Source organism: Protopterus annectens, chromosome 2.part1 (assembly GCF_019279795.1).
Source record: "Protopterus annectens isolate FY-2018-M chromosome 2.part1, PAN1.0, whole genome shotgun sequence".
Lineage (NCBI taxonomy): Eukaryota > Metazoa > Chordata > Ceratodontiformes > Protopteridae > Protopterus > Protopterus annectens.
The window spans coordinates 1,952,338,134-1,952,359,186 of NC_056729.1; the positions used below are offsets into that span (position 1 = coordinate 1,952,338,134).

Here is a 21,053-nt window from a genome sequence, read left to right on the forward strand (position 1 = left end):
CCTTTCCTGTAAGTGGTCTAGACTGTTTGTAGGCTTCTGAGCCCCCAAGCCTTTCTATGTTAGAGGGAAGCCTTCTACCTTAATTTTGATTCTTAGAACTAGCCAGTTTTCTAGTTTCAGCACTCAAATCTGTTTCTTTGAACTCAGCACTTGTTCAGAACTCATTGTAAGCACTAAATAAGCTGCAAATTACTACAGCACTCAACTTTCCTCACTTGTCTAGAAGAAAGCAGTTTTTAGTACCCAATAAATAAGCAGCTATCCCGGCATGTCTAAGGGTCAGCTCCCTGTGATTTCTTCTGTCTACCTGATGAATCTGGGCATCTTGGGGCAATACAGCAATTGCCTCGTGTACACAGACAACCCTCTCCTCCTACCACACAACACTACAACCTGTGAGAGACGCACTTATATAGCCAGACTGGAAGCAAAGCTCTCTTCACCCAAGACTGGACTAGACAGTCAAGAGGAGAAGGTAAACACTTGCACCACACCACACTCATCACATAGTCCCTCAAAACCTACACCACCAAAACGCACACATAGAAACACAAAACACACACACATACATTCGTGGAGGCTCTCGATAAAAACCTGCCCAAGTATCAGGGACCTCCAAAGCAGTTGCTCCTAAAGCATTTTTATATAGGTAAAGTACTTGTATACTAAACAAAGTACTACATTAGCCTAGAATCCCCTTGAGTACCCATTTCCCTATAGGTCCCTTCTGACTCAGTTACACAGCAAACTTTTTCACTTTTTCTAGCATGTCGAAGGGTCAGTTGCTAGCGTCCTCTCCTGTTCAGCTGGTGAATCTGGGCATCTTGAGGCAATGTTACAATTGCCTCATGTACACAGACAACCCACTCCTTCTCCCACAAAACACAAATACATGTGAGAGATGCAACTATATAGCCAAACTGGAGGCTGAGCTCTCTCAACTCAGGACTGGCAAGACCAGACAGCAGGAGAAGGAAACCACGCACACCACAAACCCAGTTTCACATAGAACTATCACAACTGCAAAACAAACACATAAACACACAAAGACATACTCGGAGGCACTGATCAAAAATCTACCAAAACTACAGAGGCCTCCAAAGCAGACACCCAAGCAACTGCCACCTCAAGACATAAGACATGCAACACATAGTTCTCAAAGTCAGTGTGCTAAACAGTCACAGCCCTTAAGGCCAAACACAATTCCAGACACACTTGTTATAGGTGACTCCATAGTCAGACACACTGACGACCCACTCACCAGACTGAACAAGGAAAAGATCACAGTAAGCTGCCTGTCAGGCGCTAGAATCCGCCACATAACACAAGCACTCAGGTCACTCCACAGCAAGTACAAGTATGACTCAGTCATTGTCCATGCCGGTGTGAACGACCTGAGACGTACCTCCCCGGACTACATGAAAAGAGACATAGAGGAGCTCTCAGATTATGTAGCCCAGGCCGGTATGACCCTGACCCTGAGCAGTATCCTACCCTCACCAAGAATGATGCCACAATACAGAGACAAAATGATCAGCTTTAATAATTGGCTTAATTACTGGTGTCATTCTAAGGGGATCCAATGTCTGTCTGCCTGGGATGACATGCTTGACAAGCCACGCTGCTTCAAGGGATGGCTTGCACCTGTCCCCCTGGGCTTCCGGATATTGGCAAAGGCTCTTGCCACCCCATAGTGCCTTTTTAGGCAAGGCTCAAATGATAAACCTACCGCCCTAGAAAACAAAAATGGAGAAAAACTAAGGGTAATACTGCTCAATGCCAGAAGTCTAAACCTCAAGATGCACGCCTCAAGCCCTCCTCAGTATGGAGAACATCGATATCTGTACTGTGTCAAACCTGGTTCTAGGCTCCTTAGAGCACCCCAGCACTATCAGGTTATACTCATATCATGCTTCCGCCCCAAAATCCGGACCGAACCACAAAAGGAGGGGAGTATCCATATTCATAAAGGATACCCACACCTCCAGGCTAGTGGCAACGCACCAAGCATCGGAGACCATCCAGGTGCAATTAACCATAGGTAAAACTGCCCTACAGTTTGTAACATGCTACAGGCCACCTTCTCAAACTCAGGAAACCCACACAGCCTTCCTGAAGACACTGGAGAGTATGAATGTCTCTCCAAACACCATCATATTGGGTGACTTCAACTACCCAAACATAGACTGGGAACATTACTCAAGCCCCAACACCCTAGCCCAAAGGTTCCTTGAGTTCATAAACTCAAATGCTATGGAACAACTAGTCACCATTCCCACAAGAGGAGAAAATATACTAGACCTGATCATCACAAACATGGGGACAAAATGGTCCACACCGAAGTATATCCCTCATTGGTAAGATCAGACCATAAATTAATCTCACTGAGATCCACATCCCGCCCCACCCCCAGCAAAAGACCACAGTGAAGAACTTCTCAAAAGCAAACTTCACACTTTAAGACTGGAGTGGTATCCTTCAAGGCCCCGAGCCAGTGGAAACCACAACCCACGCTGCTGAAACCCTTACAAATGCCTTCTACGAGCACCTCCAGGAATGTATGGATCAAGCAATCCCTAATAAAATCAAGACCCTTTCCACCAAAGGCAGGCGCCGGTCTGGTGGACTCCAGCCATAAACAAACTCTACAACAAGAGGAGAAAGCTACTACATGACAGAGCAAAATCCCTAAAAGGGAAGGCATCTCTGATCAATACTAGCAAAAACTACGATCACTCATAAAATCATCCAAGGCCAACTTTGAGAGAAAAATCGCTAATGACACAAAAGACAATCATAAAGCCTTCTTTAGCTATGTTAGAAACCTGGGTGGAAACTCCCAGATATGCTCAGAATTAGTCCAAAATGATAAAAAATCACTGAACCCACAGACATTGCCAACATACTGGCAGACAGGTTCAGTGCAAATTTCTCCTCCCTCCCCCAAAAGGAGAAATATCTATCCCACCAGAGTCTAGCCTCCCAAACATCTCAGATGCCCAGGTGAGAGCTGCTCTCTAAAGCAAAACACAGCATCAATGGGACCGGACGGTGTCCCCGGCTGTGTGCTACACAACTCAATGAGGAACTAAACCCACACATAAGGCTGCTGTTTAATCTTAGCCTTACTACAGGATAATGCACTCCAAAGAATGGCGACGGCAACTGTGGTCCCACTCCACAAAGGCGGTGCTTCTACGGACCCTGAAATTACCGCCCCATAAGCTTGACGAGCCTTGTCTGCAAAGCTATGGAGAGGATCATAATGGAACTCATAAATAAAGACATTGGGGACCTACAGACACTGGATCCTACCCAATTTGGCTTTGTCAAGGGCAGATCCTGCCTCTTGAACTTGGTCGACTTTTTCGAAACAGTCACTAAGGCCATTGATGAGGGTAAGGCAGTTCACACAGCCTACCTTGACCTAGCAAAAGCTGCTCAACACAATACCCCACTCGGGCATCATAGAAAAGCTCACCAGCTTAGATGTAAACCCATATGTCACAAGATGGGTTGCAAACTGGCTCAAGGACAGAACACACACAGGGTTAGAGTTGCTGGTGCCATGTCAGACTCTAAGCCGGGTCACGAGCGGTGTCCCACAGGGCTCAGTCCTGGGCCCCTCTTGTTCGGCATTTATTTTTCTGAAGTGCAGGCAAACATAGGGGGATTGTGGCTGACAAAATTTGCAGATGACTGCAAACTGGGCACCATAATTGACACTCCATCAGACACAGACATCCTCCAGAAAGGTCTCATAGAAATGGATAACTGGTGCCAGAGCCATGGCCTTAAGCTAAATGCCAAAAATGTATAGTCATACCCTTTGGGAAAAACAAGGTAACCCCTAATTACCACATAGGTGGTAATCCATTAAACACGGAAGAAGTTATCAGGGACCTGGGGACCCAAGTTGACAGTAACCTCTCTTTTGACACTCACATTGCCAAAGTGGTTAGGAAGACCTTCTACATTGCCCACCTGATCATGAAGGATTAACATCCAGATCAGGAGAGGTCATTGTACCCCTGTACTCTTCACTTATCAAACCAATGATTGAGTACAACGCCCCATTCAGAATGTACTTTACCCGACACCTGCAGCAGTTGGAAAGACCCCAAAAGTTCCTCACCAAAAGGATAAAGGGGCTCAAACATATGTCATACGATGCCCGACTGAAGAAACTCCAGCTCTATTCAGTCGCATACCGCCTGCTCAGAGGTGATCTGTGCCTGACATACAAGGCCATGTCCAACCCGAATTAATGGACATGCTCCACCTCAAAAAATCCAAATCCACCAGAGCCACGAGAGCAAGAGACTTAAACCTCAACACGGATATAAATAGGACGTGCTGGAGGGACAGATTCATCACCCAGAGACTCCCTACACTATGGAACAGAATCCCAGTCCATGTGAGGCAGAGCCCCTCACTGACTCTGTTCAAGAGAAATCTTGACGAGTGGATGGGAGATCGTAGGTTTACCCCGGGAATCATCTCTGTATCACTGCTGGACAGAGGCACAGCAAACTAATGGGTATAGTATTCTCATCCCAAGGGGTGATGAAAGCCACACACACTCTGGCTAGGCTTACAAATGCCCTAGGGCAGATAGCCTAGTATGAACCTATGAACCTATGAACCTATAAGAAAAGCAAACTCCACCCCCAACACAACGCAAATGACACATGGCCCACAAACTCAGTGTGCCACTCAACCACAGCCCATAAGGCATAACGTACCCAACATTCCAGTCATAAGTGACTCTATAGTCAGGCACACTGATGTTCCACTCACCAGGCTAAACAAGGAGAAAGTTACTGTCAGGTGCCAGGATCCGCCACATAACGCACGCACTCAGATCACTCCACAACAAGTACAAATATGACACTGTCATTGTCCATGTTAGTGTGAATAACCTGAGACATACCTCCCTGGACTACATGAAAAGAGACATGGAGGAGCTCTCCGACCTTGTAGCCCAGGCAGGTATGACCCTAGCCCTGAGTAGCATCCTGCCATCACCCAGAATGATACCACAGCACAAGCACAAAATGATTGACTTCAACAATTGGCTAAGCTTCTGGTGTCATTCTAAGGGGATCCAGTATTTGTCTGCCTGGGACGACATGATCGACAGACCATGATGCTTTGCCAGAGATGGCCTGCACCTGTTGCCCTTGGGATTCCGGATACTGGATAAGGCTCTTGCCACCACTATAGTGCCTTTTTTAGGCAAGGTTCAAATGACCAATTCACCACCATAACAGGTACAAGGAAGCAAAACCTGAGGGTAATGCTAGAAATCTAAACCTCAAAATGCACTCACTCGAGACACTCCTTAAAATGGAGAACATACACATCTGTGCAGTGACAGAGACCTGGTTGAAAGCTCCAGAGAGCACCCCTGCGTTACCAGGCTATAATTCATACCACACCTTTCGGCCACCTAACCCGGAACGAAGGACTAAAGGTGGAGCCGTGTCCATATTCATTAAGGATATCCACACCTCCAGGCTAGTTGCACAGCATAATGCATCCGAGATTATCCAAGTGCAACTAACTCTGGGCAAGACCGCAATCCAAACTGTAGCTTGCTACAGACCCCCCACCATGCCCCAGGATTCCCACTCCTCATTTCTTAATAATGAAAAGTATTAGGGTACAACCCAACACCCTAATAATGGGCGATTTCAACTACCCCACCATTAACTGGGAAAACTACTCGTGTACCAACTCTTTTGCTCAACGTTTTCTGGAATTCATAAATTACAACACCTTGGATCAACTTATTCACACCCCCGCCAGGGGCAGCAATATCCTAGACCAGATCATTACCAACATGGGCAACCGGTGTTCCACACCAGAGGGCAATTCCTCGTTGGTCGATCTGACTCCAAGCTAATCACCCTACACATCCACATCCCGCCCCCAACCCCAATTAGGGAAACCACCGTAAAAAACTTCTCCAAAGCCAACTTCACACTTCTTAAGACAGAAGTGGCAAACTTCATGACACCCATGCAGACGGACAATAGAGGTACGACTGCTGAATCCTACACAAATGCACTTTATAAGCACTTACACGAGTGCATGGATCATGCTATCCCTAATAGAACCAAGATGCTATCCTCCAAAAAAAGGAAGCCAATATGGTGGTCCTCTGCCTTAAACTCTACAACAGAAGAAAGAAACTGTTACAAAAAAAAAAAAAAAAAAAGAGTAAAATCCCATGACTGGAGGAACTCCCTGGTCAACCTCAGTAAGAAGCTGAGATGCCTCATAAAATTCTCCAAAGCTAGTTACGAAAACAAAATTGCCGTTGACTCTAAAGACAAACACAAAGCATTCTATAGCTATGTCAAGAATCTTAATGGCAACACTCAGATCTGCTCAGAGTTACTGCACAATGGCACTAAATATACAGAACCAACTGATATTGCCAACATCCTGGCAGATAGGTTCAGTGCTAACTTTACCCCCCTCACCCCCTAGAAGGCCCATCTCTATACCGGAAGAATGCAAAGTTCTTGTAATCATGACTGCACAGGTAAAAAACACACTCTCCAAAGCCATGAACACAGCATCCATGGGACCTGACAATATCCCAGGCTGCGTTCTACACGAACTACAGAATGAACTAGCACCCTACCTAAGTACCATGTTCAATCATAGGCTCACCTCAGGCTTTGTGCCCACTAAATGGCGCACCGTGACAGTTATCCCACTCCACAAAGGGGGAGCTACGATAGACCCTGGGAACTACCGCCCCATTAGCCTGACGAGCCTGGTCTGCAAGGCCATGGAACATATCATCATGGAACTCATAAACAAAGACATTGGTAATCTCCAAACTCTGGACCCTACCCAGTTCGGGTTTGTAAAAGGCAGATCATGTCTCCTAAACCTGACTGACTTCTCTGAAGCAGTCACCAAAGCCATAGATGAGGGTAAGGTGGTAAACACAGCTTATCTAGATCTCGCCAAGGCTTTCGGCACCATCCCCCACTCTGGAATTATAGATAAATTCACTAAACTAGGTATAAATCTCTGTCACAAGATGGGTTGCCAACTGGCTCACAGACAGAACCCACACTGTGAAAGTAGCAGACTCCAAATCCGACTTCAGACCAGTGACAAGTGGAGTACCACTGGGTTCAGTCGTGGGTCCTCTCCTGTTTGCTATCTACTTCTCTGAAGTACAGGCTAACACAGAAGGTCTTTGGCTAACAAAGTTTGCAGATGACTGCAAACTAGGAGCCATGATCAAAACTCCTAACGATGTGAACATACTACAAAAGGGCCTCACTGAGACAGTTGCCTGGTGTCAAAGCCATGGCCTGAAGCTTAATGCCAAAAAGTGTATTGTCATCCCCTTTGGTAAAAACTCTGTACCCATGAACTACCACATAAGTGGTAGTCTACTTAACGCCGAAAGTGTGATAAGAGACCTTGAGACATGTGGACAGTAGTCTCTCCTTTGATAATCACATCGCCACAGTGGTCAGGAAATCCTTCTACATGGCTCATCTCATCACAAAAGGTTTCCCATCCAGAAGAAAAGAGGTCATTGTTCCACTCTACTCATTAGACCCATTATAGAGTACAACGCCCCTTTCGGTATGTGCCTCACAAGACATCTACAACAACTGGAAAGGCCACAGAAATACCTCACAAAGAGGATTACTGGCCTCAAACAGATACCCTACGTAGACCGTCTCAAAAAACTTCAGCTTTACTCTGTCGCATATCGCCTACTCAGAGGCGATCTCTGCCTAATATACAAAGCTATGTCAAACCCAGAGCTGTTGGACATGCCCCACTTAAAGAAATCCCAATCCCTCCAAGCTACATGCTCTAGGGACCTAAGCCTTGTAACCACAATAAACAGAACATGCTGGAGGGATAGATTCCTGTCCCAGAAAGTTCCCATACTCTGGAACAGACTACCTATGTCAAACAGAGCTCCTCATTAGCACTCTTCAAGAAAAATCTTGATGATTAGATGGGAAATAGGAAAGTCACCCCAGGGATCACTTCTGTGGCTCTGCTCGACAGGGGCACAGGAAAATCATTTTCTTGGGTGGTGAACGCCAGGGTACCTTTTTGGCTAGGCTTATATAGGCCCTAGGGCTAATAGCCTAGTACCTACCTATGAGCCAAATACTTCATCCTGGAAACCCTACCTCACCCAACCCTACCCCAGAAAAGACACCTTCAATACTTACTTTGTTGAATCAATATCCAAACTATAACTCCAATAGCTCCAATACAAGGAACCCCATAAACCCAGCTTCCTCTTCAACAACTACTCCTCCCAAAATCTTCTCCCTCAAGCCCATCTCCACAACATACATCTGAACCCTACTCTCCAAACTGAAACCATGCTCAGTATCTGCTGATAACATCCCATCACACTTTCTTCAAACAGCTGCTCACTCACTTGCCTTTCCCATCTCTATCATCATAAACCGCTTAATCTCTGAATCCAAAGTACCATCCATCTGGAAACGGTTCTACATCCTACCTATCCACAAAGGAGGTAACTCCACTGAAATCTCTAACTTTAGACCCATTGCCATCCTCTCCCCTCTGTCAAAAGTTCTTGTAAAATGCATACATACTCAAGTCATGGATCATCTCTCTCAGGAAAACTTACTTACACCTACACAACATGGTTCTCAACCAAAGCATAGCACCTATACTGCATGTCTGTCCTTTCTCAATACTATTTCCCTGGCCAGAGAAGACCATAAACGTATCTCATGTCTTTTTCCTAGATCTTTCAAAGGCCTTTGATACCGTTTCCTCACTGTCTACTAATAAACAAACTGTCTAACCTCAGCTTCTCCCCTGATACAGTGGCATGGTTTGAAAGCTATCTACAAGATAGACTCCAATCTGTAAAATGGGACACTGCTTTATCTACTCCCCTTCCAATAAAATGGGTGTCCCTCAAGGATCCATTTTAGGGCCACTACTATTCAACATTTTCACAAATGTGCTCTATACCTCTTGCCCACTCTCCTCTATTATACAATACACTGATGACTCTACAGTCATAACAATAGCAAACTCTCCCTCTGAACTCTTATCAGCTACCCGGTCGTCCTTTAACTCAGTAGAAACATGGCTCTCAAACAATCAACACATCCTCAACCCTAAAAAAAACAAAACTCCTACTCTTCCTCCCTAAAACATCCAACCACATAAAGACCTCTTTTACTATCCAGTCACTTAACAAGACCCCTATTATAGTTGAACCTAGCTCAAAACTCCTTGGTATCACAACTGATAATCAACTAAAGTTCGACCTCCACATAAATAACTGTATCAGGAAAACTCACCTTAAATTAGATCTACTATACAGAAATAAAAAAGAAAGTTCTCACTCAGGAAGCTAGAATAGCCCTCACTCATGCCTACCTTCTTCCCTGCTTAACAAATTGCTCACAAATCCTTACTAACCTTAACTCCTTTCTCCTCACTAGACTTGAGACTACATACCACAAAGTTGCTAGATTTGCAACTCAGTAATCCTATAGATCTCTCCACTGTCTCTAAGATATTTAAACTGGCTTGAGCTACATCACCTTCGCCTTCTCTCTCAACTCCAAACCATGCACTCAATTCTTTACCAGCCACCTTTCTTGTCCAGCCTTATCATCTCCCACTATGCTCCTTCAAGACACCTCCGCAGCCCTTCCCAAGACCTCTTAAAAAAGTATAAGCCCAAATCTAAAGCAGGGTTTTGCTTATACAGCTACTACCCCTCTACTGAATGGAACAAACTTCCCCTCAAAATTTGAACACACACATCCCAAACAATTTAAACTAACTCTAAAAGAACATTTCAACAGGAAATGGATCTGCCAATGCTCAAACCCTCCTTGATAACTCTCTACTTCACTCTGCTAATCTATGTATTCCTCTCTCTTATACTTTACTGTATCTTGTTTGATTCAACTGCAAAAAAAAAAAAAACACTTTACCCCTATGTTGCCTTTTTTATACTACTACTACTTTAAAAAAATGCTGCTGCTGTAATCTAACTGTTTTGACATTTTTCTCAATATATATTTGTAGGATGACTAAATGTAATCTGTATACTCTCAAAAATGCTCTTGTAGTCTGCTAGCTGATTGCCTTATTCCACTTATTTAGTCCATTATGCAAATCAACAGACTTTGCGGTATCTTTCAGTGGAACCAGAGAGGCCAGCTCTTCAGTAATATTGAAATTGTCAACACCTCGAATAAATATGGCAAGTTGTGCCCTATCTGTAATATCAGTGCTGCCATCCAAAGTTATGGAGTAAAACTTGAAAGTTGCACACCATGACTCCAAAGTATTTTCAATGTTGTTGTTTGTCTTTCGGCTTTTCCCGGTTAGGTGTCGGCACAGCGGAACTCCTGTCCGCTAATGATTGGCAGTAGATTTTCACGAACGCCGAGCTGCCAGCTTGATGTCCAACCTTCAACGAAGGCACACCCATTTAAGCATGTCTTTTGAACGCCCACCCAACCGCAGGGAGGATATGTAGACTCCACACAGAAGGTATTCCCCGCACTCCAACCGAGAATCGAAAGGGAGAACCTCTTGCTGTGAGGCAACAACGCTACCGAAAGTATTTTCAATATATTTGGCTATATCTTCCACACGCCTAGCGATTGTCTGGTGTGATAAACTTATTTTAGAAAAATCTGATTTTTTTCAGGACAAATTGTCTGCTACACTTTCAAGACATTCTTTAATAAATTCACCATCAGCAAATACCTTGGATTTTTTAGCAATTAAATTTGCTACAACATAACTTGCCTTGACTAAGGAATCAGGTTGAGTAGCTGATTTTCGAAACAGCTCTGTTGTTGGAATGTAAGATTTTTTTTTTTAAATCTAATATTTTTTTTGTCTACGGCGCACACCTTGCAATTCACTTAATTTTGGGTGCATTTGAATATAATGCCTTTTCAAATTGAAGTCCTTGAAAATGCATGCCACTTCTCTGCATTGTAAGCAGAGCACTTTATTAATAGATTCAACAAAGAAACAGTCGTCAGTCCATTTCTCCTGAAACACTCTCCTTTCATCCACTATTTTTCTTTCCATTGCATCAGTTTTATTTTGGCATGATGCAGAAACCATGCTGAAAAGTAAAAAGGAGTAACTAGTATTAACTACTTTATTAATAAGGAAATAAAAATTAAAACTAGCCATAGTTGTAGTATGTGTTAATGGTGTTGGAAGAACCATTTTACATCCACAACATAACACAAGAAATATCCAGGCAGGAGAGACAAAGGTGGAACCCCTGGGGTGAATTTACAGTTATCCATCCAGTTGTCCAGACTGCATTTAAGGAGGGCCAATGAGGTGCTTTGTTTCACTTGTAGTACTAATACCATTACTCTTCAAAACAGCCACTATACATGTAAAGCATATCACATTTATTGTGACTGTTGGTCTGTACTTTGTACCACTAATGCTAGACCTTTTGAAAAGTTCTGCATATAATTCATGAAATTCAGATGGACTGCGATAGAGCTTGAACATGTATAGTTAGCATGTAAGTAACGGTTTCTTACTGGTACAAGGATGGTAGCTTTCAATAACCTCATCACAGCCCTACCATCAAGTTAAACACTGTTTACTTTGCATGCTACCCAAGGAAACGCATTCACTTGCAAAGAAAAAACTGGCATACACTACCACTGTCATTTTAGTTATTCACTACAGCACTTCCAATTCTCACTGGGAAAACAACTCCAGCAGTCCAAGTACATAAAATGTCAACATTAGCAGTCCTACAATACTATAACCCACAAAAGTAAGCCAACAAATTTGCAATAAAGTAAAAAATTCACGTTACTGACTTCAATCAATTCTGAATAAGAGGGTCTCACCCAAACAAATGACTGGTGGCAGACACATAGGCTCAAGCTAAATGCCAAAAAATGCATTGTCATCCCCTTTGGGGAGAGTGATGTCCCCACAAATTATCACATTAATAACAATGCTGTAAGCACACAATCAGTCGTGAGGGACTTGGGCAAGACCACAGTCCACTCAGATGTGTAATCACAGAGACACAGGAAGAACAAGCAAACTGAGGCATTGGCTGGAAGTCAGGATCAAACATTATACCTTATGCATGGGAGGTGAAGGCCATATCCATTATGCCAACTGGTCTGTATTTAAGAAAATCAGCAACTCTACAAAAACTGTATATAACTACAGCACCAGAACAGTAGTCTAACATATGCTGAGGTAGGGAAAAAAAACTTGCTAAAGTTTCTAGGCATCCTCATAGATTACCTCAACCAGAAATTTGCGTGGTTGCTAACAGTTCTAGAAATACTGTTAAACTTAACTGATCTTTAAGAGCTGCCTGAACATTTGCTATCTGCACATTAATTGGTGGGTGGTAATCATCAGTTGGTGCAAAGGGGTTGGGAGGGTGGCTTAATGGCTAAAGTGTTTGCCTTACAAACACAAAGTGCAGGGTTTGAGTCTCACAAGGGATAATTGGCTAGGCTTAAAATGACTCGGAAGGGCAGTTAACTTAGTACTAAACTATGAAGAAGTATGAGGCTGAGGGGGCAGCAGCCCAGGTGACAGTCATAAACAAGGACAAAAAAAATTAGAAAACAAATAGCATAAGAACTGTGCCTTTAAAAGACCAGAGATGGAGGAGCTCTTTATAGGGAAAGAAGCCATATATTTAATTAGGATATGCTATGTTGGGACTGCGTGTAGATTATGGATGACAAGGTTCTGTCTCAGCTACTTTAGATTTCTAGTTTCTTTTTGTACTGTTTAAATGCTTGCACATTGTAGTTGTCTGTTAAAATATCTAGCTATGATGTATATTGAAAATTGTTATATATGTTGATTACTTGTTTCACTCTTTATGTTAAGCTTGTTTGAAATCCCTGATTTTGCAATACAAAAAAAAAAAGAAAACAAATTTCTGTGCCATGGTTTACCATTGAGTAGAGACAGAGAGAGAGAGAGAGAGAGAGAGAGGGCCTTTGTGTGTTTCCAAGAACAGGAACTGGTTCAGGGCTCCCGAGAGCACCCCAGCACTACCAGGTTATACATCATACCATGCTTTTCGGCCCCAAAACTTGGACCGAACCACAAAAGGAGGGGGAGTATCGATATTCATCAAAGATACCCACACCTCCAGGTTGGTGGCAAAGCATGAAGCATCAGAGACTATCCATGTGCAACTAACAGTGGGTAAAACTGCCTTCCAGTTTATAGCCTGCTACAGACCACCTTCCCAAACCCAGGAACCCCACTCGGCCTTCCTGAGAACACTGGAAAATATGAAGGTCTCTCCGAACACCATTATATTGGGCGACTTCAACTACCCAAACATAGATTGGGAGCATTACTCTAGCTCCAACACCCTTGCCCAAAGGTTCCTAGAATTCATAAACTCAAATGCTATGGAACAACTTGTTACCACTCCCACAAGAGGGGAAAACATACTGGACCTGATCATCACCAACATGGGGACTCTATGCTCCAGACCAGAAGTGTATCCCTCACTGGTAAGATCAGACCATAAACTGATCTCACTGGATATTCACATCCGACCCCACCCCTGCCCAGAAAACCACAGTGAAAAACTTCTCTAAAGCAAATTTCACACTCCTCAAAACCGAGGTGGAATCCTTCAAAGCCTCCGGGCCTGTGGAAAATACGGCCCAGACCGCAGAATCCTTTATAAATGCATTCTATGAACACCTTCAGGACTGCATGGATCATGCAACCCCAAATAAAAGCAAGACCCAATCCTCCAAAGGCAGACGACCTGTCTGGTGGACCCCAGCCATAAACAAACTATACAATAGAAGGAGGAAGCTACTACATGATAGAGCAAAATCCCAAAAAGGGAGGACATCTCTGATCAGTATTAGCAAAAAACTAAGGGCACTCATAAAATCGTCAAAGGCCAGCTTCGAGGGAAAAATTGCACAGGACACTAAGGATAATCACAAGGCTTTCTTTAGTTATGTTAGGAACCTGGGTGGGAATTCCCAGATATGCTCAGAATTAGTCCAAAATGACAAAAAATACACTGATCCCACAGACATTGCCAACATCCTAGCTGACAGGTTCAGCGCAAACTTCTCCCCCCCCCTCCCCACCAAAAGGGCAAATATCTATCCCAGCAGAGTGCTGCCCCCCCCCCGACATCTCAGATGCTCAGGTGGCAGCCGCCCTCTCCAAAGCAAAAAACACAGCATCAATGGGACCAGGCGGTGTCCCAGGCTGCGCCCTACATGAACTCCAAGAAGAGCTAAACCCAAACATAAAACTACTGTTCAATCTCAGCCTTACTACAGGATATGTACCCAAAGAGTGGCGTACAGCAACAGTGGTCCCTCTCCACAAAGGTGGTGCCTCAACGGACCCTGGAAACTATCGCCCCATAAGCCTGACTAGCTTGGTCTGCAAAGCTATGGAAAGGATCATCATGGATCTCATAAATAAAGATATTGGGGACCTACAGACACTGGATCCTACCCAGTTTGGCTTTGTTAAGGGCAGATCCTGCCTCTTAAACCTGGTTGACTTCTTTGAAACAGTCACCAAGGCCATTGGCGAAGGAAGGTGGTCCACACAGCCTGTCTGGACCTCGCAAAAGCCTTCGATACAATACCCCACTTTCGGGCATTATAGATAAGCTCACCAGCTTAAATATAAACCCCTATGTCACTAGATGGGTTGCAAACTGGCTCAAGGACAGAACCCACATGGTTAGAATTGCTGGAGCCATGTCAGACTCCAAACCAGTTACAAGTGGTGTCCCACAAGGCTCAGTCCTGGGACCTCTCTTGTTTGGTATATATTTCTCGGAGGTACAGGCCAACACGGAAGGACTGTGGCTGACCAAGTTCGCAGATGACTGCAAACTGGGTGCCATAATCGACTCTCCAGCCGACACAAGCATCCTCCAAAAGGGCCTCATAGAAACAGACAACTGGTGCCAGAGCCATGGCCTCAAGCTAAAAGCCAAAAAGTGTATAGTCAGCCCTTTGGCAAAACAAAGTGCTCACAAATTACCACATAGGTGGTAATCCATTAAGTACAGAAGAAGTAATTAGGGACCTGGGGACCCAAGTTGATAGCAATCTCTCATTTGACAACCACGTGGCCAAAGTGGTTAGAAAAACATTTTATATAGCCCACCTAATCATGAAGGGATTCACATCTAGATTAGGGGAGGTCATCGTGCCTCTTTACTCATCCCTCATCAGGCCCATAATTGAGTACAATGCCCCTTTTGGGATGTACCTTACCAAACACCTGCAGCAACTGGAAAGACCCCAAAAGTACCTCACCAAGAGGATCAAAGGGCTCAAACAGATGCCATATGCTGCCCGGTTAAAGAAACTCTAGCTCTACTCAGTGGCATACCGCCCAGAGGTGACCTGTGCCTGACGTATAAGGCCATGTCCAACCCGGAATTAAGGATCATGCTGCACCTCAAAAAATCCAAATCCCATTGAGCTACACGCTCGAGAGACTTGAACCTCAGCACTGAAATAAATAGGACATGCTGGTGGGACAGATTCATAACCCAGAGGCTCCCTTCACTCTGGAATAAAATCCCAGTCCAGGTTAGGCAGAGTCCCTCATTGACTCTTTTCAAGAGGAATCTTGATGAGTGGATGGGAGATCGTAGGTTTACCCCGGGTATCACTTCTGTGTCACTGTTAGACAGAGGCACAGTATACTAACCTCGAAAAAGGGCATAGCAAAATTAATTTAAAATGGGTGGCGAAAGCCAAACATACTCTGGCTAGGCTTATAAATGCCCTAGGGCAGATAGCCTAGTATAAACCTATGAACCTATGAAGAATCAAAACTATAACCAACATTTACTTTATCTTGTTTGGTGGTGTGAAAGTGATATTTTTAATAATGTTTTGGCCTAAATTAAAACTTCTAACCAAAAAAAAAAAAAAAAAAATGAAGTCCTTAAATCCTTCAACCATCTTACCGTGTAGCCTACCAGCTGCTCAAGGTCATCTTTGATGAGACTTTTTTTTGCAAAGCCAGTGACACTGCAAACAGTTGCACTGGGGAACAAAGTTTATATACCATCAAATTAACCAGCTTCTCTTGAGTGAGAGGTTCATATCTCAACGTAGTCCCAGCTTGTGGAAGAATTTACTCAATAGGTCAAACAAAGCATTACTTTGACTAATTTCAAGTCTAGTCCTGATAATTGGATGGGTAGACATACATTTACATAAGCTGCACATTGCAAAGCAGACTAACTCAAAGCTAAGGACATATAGTTTGGATGGTATGTCTGGTATAGCTCTCTCACGCAATTTTCATTTGTTTTCAGCATTTATCTTTTTGCAGCTTGCAACTTTTACTGCCATACTGTCTACTATGCTATGGTGAGGAGGTCAATGTGAACAAAAAAAAAAAAAAAACTAACACTTAGCTCAGTCTAGAAGTACTTGACACTCCCGCCAACATACTCTGTCCTTCCCACATGTTCCGTCACAGGATTTAAATCAGTACAAAGTAACCTTGCATGCATTCTTTCCAGTGAGAATGCCTTACTTCAGGGGTTCTGGGAGCATTTTCATCAGTGAGGTTAAGCAGGAAGGCCATGTTCAATACATGCAGTAGGAAGTCTGTTTATATGGCCATAATACAAAGGGCAAGGAAACAATGATAAATCTGGCAAAGGAATCAGGTCTGCATTGTCCAGTTGCTCATACAATACAAAGGCTTTATTCCCTAATATTTCAGTTGTCTACTGCTGACTGCCCATTATTACATAAACATTTAGTTTTACAAGACTAAAATGTCATTCTGTTGTCTTGAACACCAGTTACTGATTTACAAGCGAGTCAACTCCTTCTTTCGGCTTTTCCCGGTTAGAGGTCGCCACAGCAGATCATCTGTCTGCTCATGATTGGCAGTGGAGTTTTACAGTGTTGAGTTGCCAGCCCAACCTAACAATTCCCAAAAATGAATGTCATCTCCACACCTCATCATACTTTGTGCAGTCAGACATGCATGGAGCAGTGGGACACGTTAATCAGAACGTGTCAGTACATAAAATGGTCACTTTACTGCAAGTTCCACTCAAAATCGTTATGGAACCTCAGTGTCCAATTCATGCAGTCTTTTTACTGTACAGGCACTGCAGTCCAAACTAATGAAACCTTCAGAAATCCCATAGCTCAGTGCCCTCATTAATGTACAAGATTCCATTACAAAGGTGACTTGTAGTGATCACAAAGGACACTGTTCACAAAATGGGCAAAAATCACCTTAAAATACAGAACTAAAATAGCTCTTCCCTGACCAGCATTTATTGTGGTAACTACTGTGGCAGTGACAGGAGTCTTCCTTAATGATTAACAATTAAAGTTTAATCTGAGTGAAGAGTGTTGTGAGCATGTTCAAGTGCTACACCTCATAACACAGATAAAACACAGGCATCAAAGCTTAACCATGTAATTAACCTGAGATACTACCGTGTAACCTCAACAGGTTACACTGAGAAATAAATCCTCCTCCACCTTATCACAAAAGGCTAACTGAATTTTTATATGATGCTAATTTACATGACCTTCTGGTTGTACTGTAAAACTGCAATGTCTCCAAAATGTTTGCCTACATCTGAAAATTTAAAAAAAAATGACAAATAGACCCTGGTAACAAATGACAAATTAAAATTGGGGTATTATATGCGATATGTACTTCCTAAATTCTCCATGCATGGCAACTTACACCATGGTTTTCAGTTAATGCTCGTTTTTAACCGACACACTGTTCAGCAGTGCTCGTCGGTGTTTGGTAATTGTTTTTCTGCATACACAGCGATGGCTTATGTGCTACAGCTCACCTGTTTTATTTTTCTACTGCAATGGTATTAAAAAAAACTAAAATCACTGTTCAGAACTGGACATGCTACCCTCTGAAATGGATGCAAGAATTTCCTCAATAAAGTATAGTTGCAGCCTGAGGCAAGTATCTCTACATTACTGGATACCGCAGTTTTAGCAAAGTTAGAAGATTGCCGATTGCCATCCATTTGTTCCCCGCTCTCAGAGGAGATACCAGTATTAGACTAAAGCTAATACGATTAACAAGGAGATGAAACAGAAATGCAGCACTATTTGAAAAACTCACCACCGCTGCTGTTGTAAGGATAAATGCTGTGGACCTATATGCTTTTGTAACTATAAGGAACCTGTATATTATCCTACTAAACTGTTTGTTACGCCATCTTTAAAATTCACACAAACTTTACTTCCAAGTTCCACCTCACATTCCTAAATATGCTAGCGTCACGCAATTACTCCACAGCGATAGGGTTAAGACAGTGCCGGAGCTGATTCTTTTTTGTTTGGATGTCAGTCGAATAAAAACTCCACCTAGCAACAAGAGCTTCCCGGAAGAAACACACTTGTTGAATTTTGCTTCATCTGCGTTGTCTCTTATGTCTTGATGAGTTGGTTTTGTATGATTGTCGTATTGGATCACAGTTGCTTATGACGTTTGTGATGGACTCAAGGAAATGTTTGAATTCTTAATGTGTGTTTCGAGTAAGAAAAAAACATTAACGTGCTTCGCTAGTTTTCCAGAGGTGTGAGTTTTTATTGCAGCTGTAAGGTAGGAGGTGTTATTCTTAGAAGCATATCTTTCAGTTTTCTTGCTCATGAATTCTGGACAAATTCAAAAATAACCGGGGGGATGTATCGGAAAGCAGTTATTTTTAAAAATATTAATATCGTTACAGACAATAGAACGGGCAGGGGCGATGTTAGTGTACTGGCTCACTAGATGCGCTGCAGCAAACGCCGCCCAAACAGGGGTCCACCACTGCATGTATTTTCACACACAAACTTTTCGTGGACTTCACTTAATTGCAGCAACAGCAGCTGTGCTTTTACGGCTTACTTATTTACTGAAATAATATCCCCTATTACTGCTTTAAAATTGTTACCTACTTGAAGTCTAGGGGTCCTTAACTTGGTCATCACTCTCTCCATCGGGTGGGGACATGAACATTATGAACAAGTCTAGCTCTACCAGGTCATAGTTGCGTTTACGTTTGAGTAGAGAGTTGTTTACAGTCCTTTAATGTTTGTCCATTTAGGAACAAAATGAGCTATTTTCGCTGGTAGTAATGATATGAATCACTTGTATCACTTATTTCTGAGGCCAGAAATTGACAGCACTTGACATGTGCATTGTGTGCGTACCTTTAGGAATGCATTTGACTCTGCAGTTCACGAGATTATTGAGACTCTGGCAAGACGCTACAGAAATGACTTGGTGCAGGAGAGAAACTGCTTTAAAAAGCCTGCTTTTTTCATATATTAGTATTGCGTGCATGGTGTTGACGGAATATTCTGCTACTCACAGGTATTTGCATAATTCTGACACTGGAAATAGCATATATTTCAAGTATAACGCTATAATTAACTTTAAACAACGGATTATATATGATCTTTTGTCAGTATGTTGGAATATATTTTGCACACTCGGTGAGAACTTGCGCAGGCAGGAGATCTCAAGAGCCGCTCATCTACATTCATTATATGCGCGATGTCACAGGCTAATATGCATGGCATGCCACTCCTGCCTCATTTCCATTCCGCTTCACAGACATTAGGCTTGTCAGTCACCCCGAGGATATGTTTTGTGATCTAACTCTCAGAAATGTGAAAACACAATCTCTACTGAATCTGATGTGGTATAAATTAACAAAAAGTGGAACTTTTGGTAAGGACTTACTATGAAGCTCTCAACCAACTTTTAACTGTTCTTCATTCTTGCTACAGCGTGCTGTCGATAACTAAAGTGTAAATGTCAATAGCATAAGTAAATTTTAAAGGGCAGCTACTCTCTAAATTGAGAGAAATCTGGGCTAGTGTGTCCAGTGATCCCCAGGTCAGCATGTCTAGTAACGACCAGTGAGCCTAAATGCAGTACTGTTTTATTTGTGTTAATTTCCATGCAAACGTTTCTCATTGATGTAGCCTTTTCCCCATCTGATATATAAATAACTTCCTTGCTGCACAACATGTCCAGCTTGAATGAAATCTCATGGTACTTTGTTTAGATTCTTTCATTCTTCCAAAATCCTTGCAGTTGACAGGTACGCCATACACACATACCCTTCTTCTACTTTCACGCACACAAACATTTTGCTTTCATGCATGCACTCAAGTCAGTCAATCACTCACTCCACACTTGCCTATTAATACAGTTAGGTGCTGTCCCTTTCAAAGACAACAACTGCAAATCCGTACACGAATCCTTACTGAGCGTGAACACACACACACACACACACACACACTGATTGTTCGGTGCAAAATAACACAGCGGCGGGAACACACAGATCCTACTTTGGTGCAAAAACACAAAACAGGAAGGGTGCTTTAGGGCATGCGCACATCAACTTAGTGGTTACAGGTCACGGGTGCGAAAAGCAAACAAAAAAAATGTTTTGGCACATGCATACACTGAAGTTGCAGTTAAAGGTCATGGGCTGCATGGAAGAGCTCTGAGGGCCACGTGCGGCCCGCGGGCCATTGGGTGGACACGTCTGCTCTAGAGAAAAGAAGTGCATGGCCCCTAGTTAAAGCATTGACCATGAATATGCTTTCTAAATCCAGATACAATCATTTTAATATACTTATTTTTGATTTATTTTATCTGTTAAAACCATTGTGGTGTATCCTTTTTCATGTAATCAGTACACAAATAGTTATAGGATAGAAATCTTTTGCAAGTATAATTTACAAACTTTTTTTTGTAAGACTTAATAGTGAACAAGAACAGGTGCTGTGTTAAGCTGCTTTTACTATAATTGTTAAACAGAATACTTGGGACAGAATTTTTTTGTAATATGGAAGTCCCATAATTCTATTTATATTTTTTATCGACTAGAATGAAATAAATGATATGAAGCATTCTTAGTAATAACTGAGTTTTAGTAATAACTGAGTCTTCGTAAACATAAGTTACTAAGGTAGATAGCACTCCATGAG

General features: G+C 42.8%; 1 protein-coding gene and 1 long non-coding RNA gene across 4 annotated transcripts in view; one reads left to right on the forward strand and one right to left on the reverse strand.

The window, feature by feature from the left end:
* The window catches only part of LOC122794702, a 332,312-nt gene extending 313,984 nt beyond the window's left edge, over window positions 1-18,328 (reverse strand). Inside the window, exon 1 of one of the 2 annotated variants that reach the window (XR_006363678.1) lies at window positions 18,184-18,322. This is a non-coding gene — a long non-coding RNA (uncharacterized LOC122794702). Of the gene's footprint in view, window positions 1-18,183 lie in introns of both variants that reach the window. The other variant, XR_006363677.1, reaches the window with a different exon arrangement.
* Window positions 1-21,053, forward strand: part of RAB23 (RAB23, member RAS oncogene family) — a 907,660-nt gene that overhangs the window by 346,735 nt on the left and 539,872 nt on the right. The window contains exon 1 of one of the 2 annotated variants that reach the window (XM_044063338.1): window positions 18,468-18,666. The exons of the other annotated variant lie outside the window; for it this stretch is intronic. The gene's annotated coding sequence lies outside the window, so the exon portion shown is untranslated. Of the gene's footprint in view, window positions 1-18,467; window positions 18,667-21,053 lie in introns of those variants that run through there. 2 annotated transcript variants of the gene reach the window in all.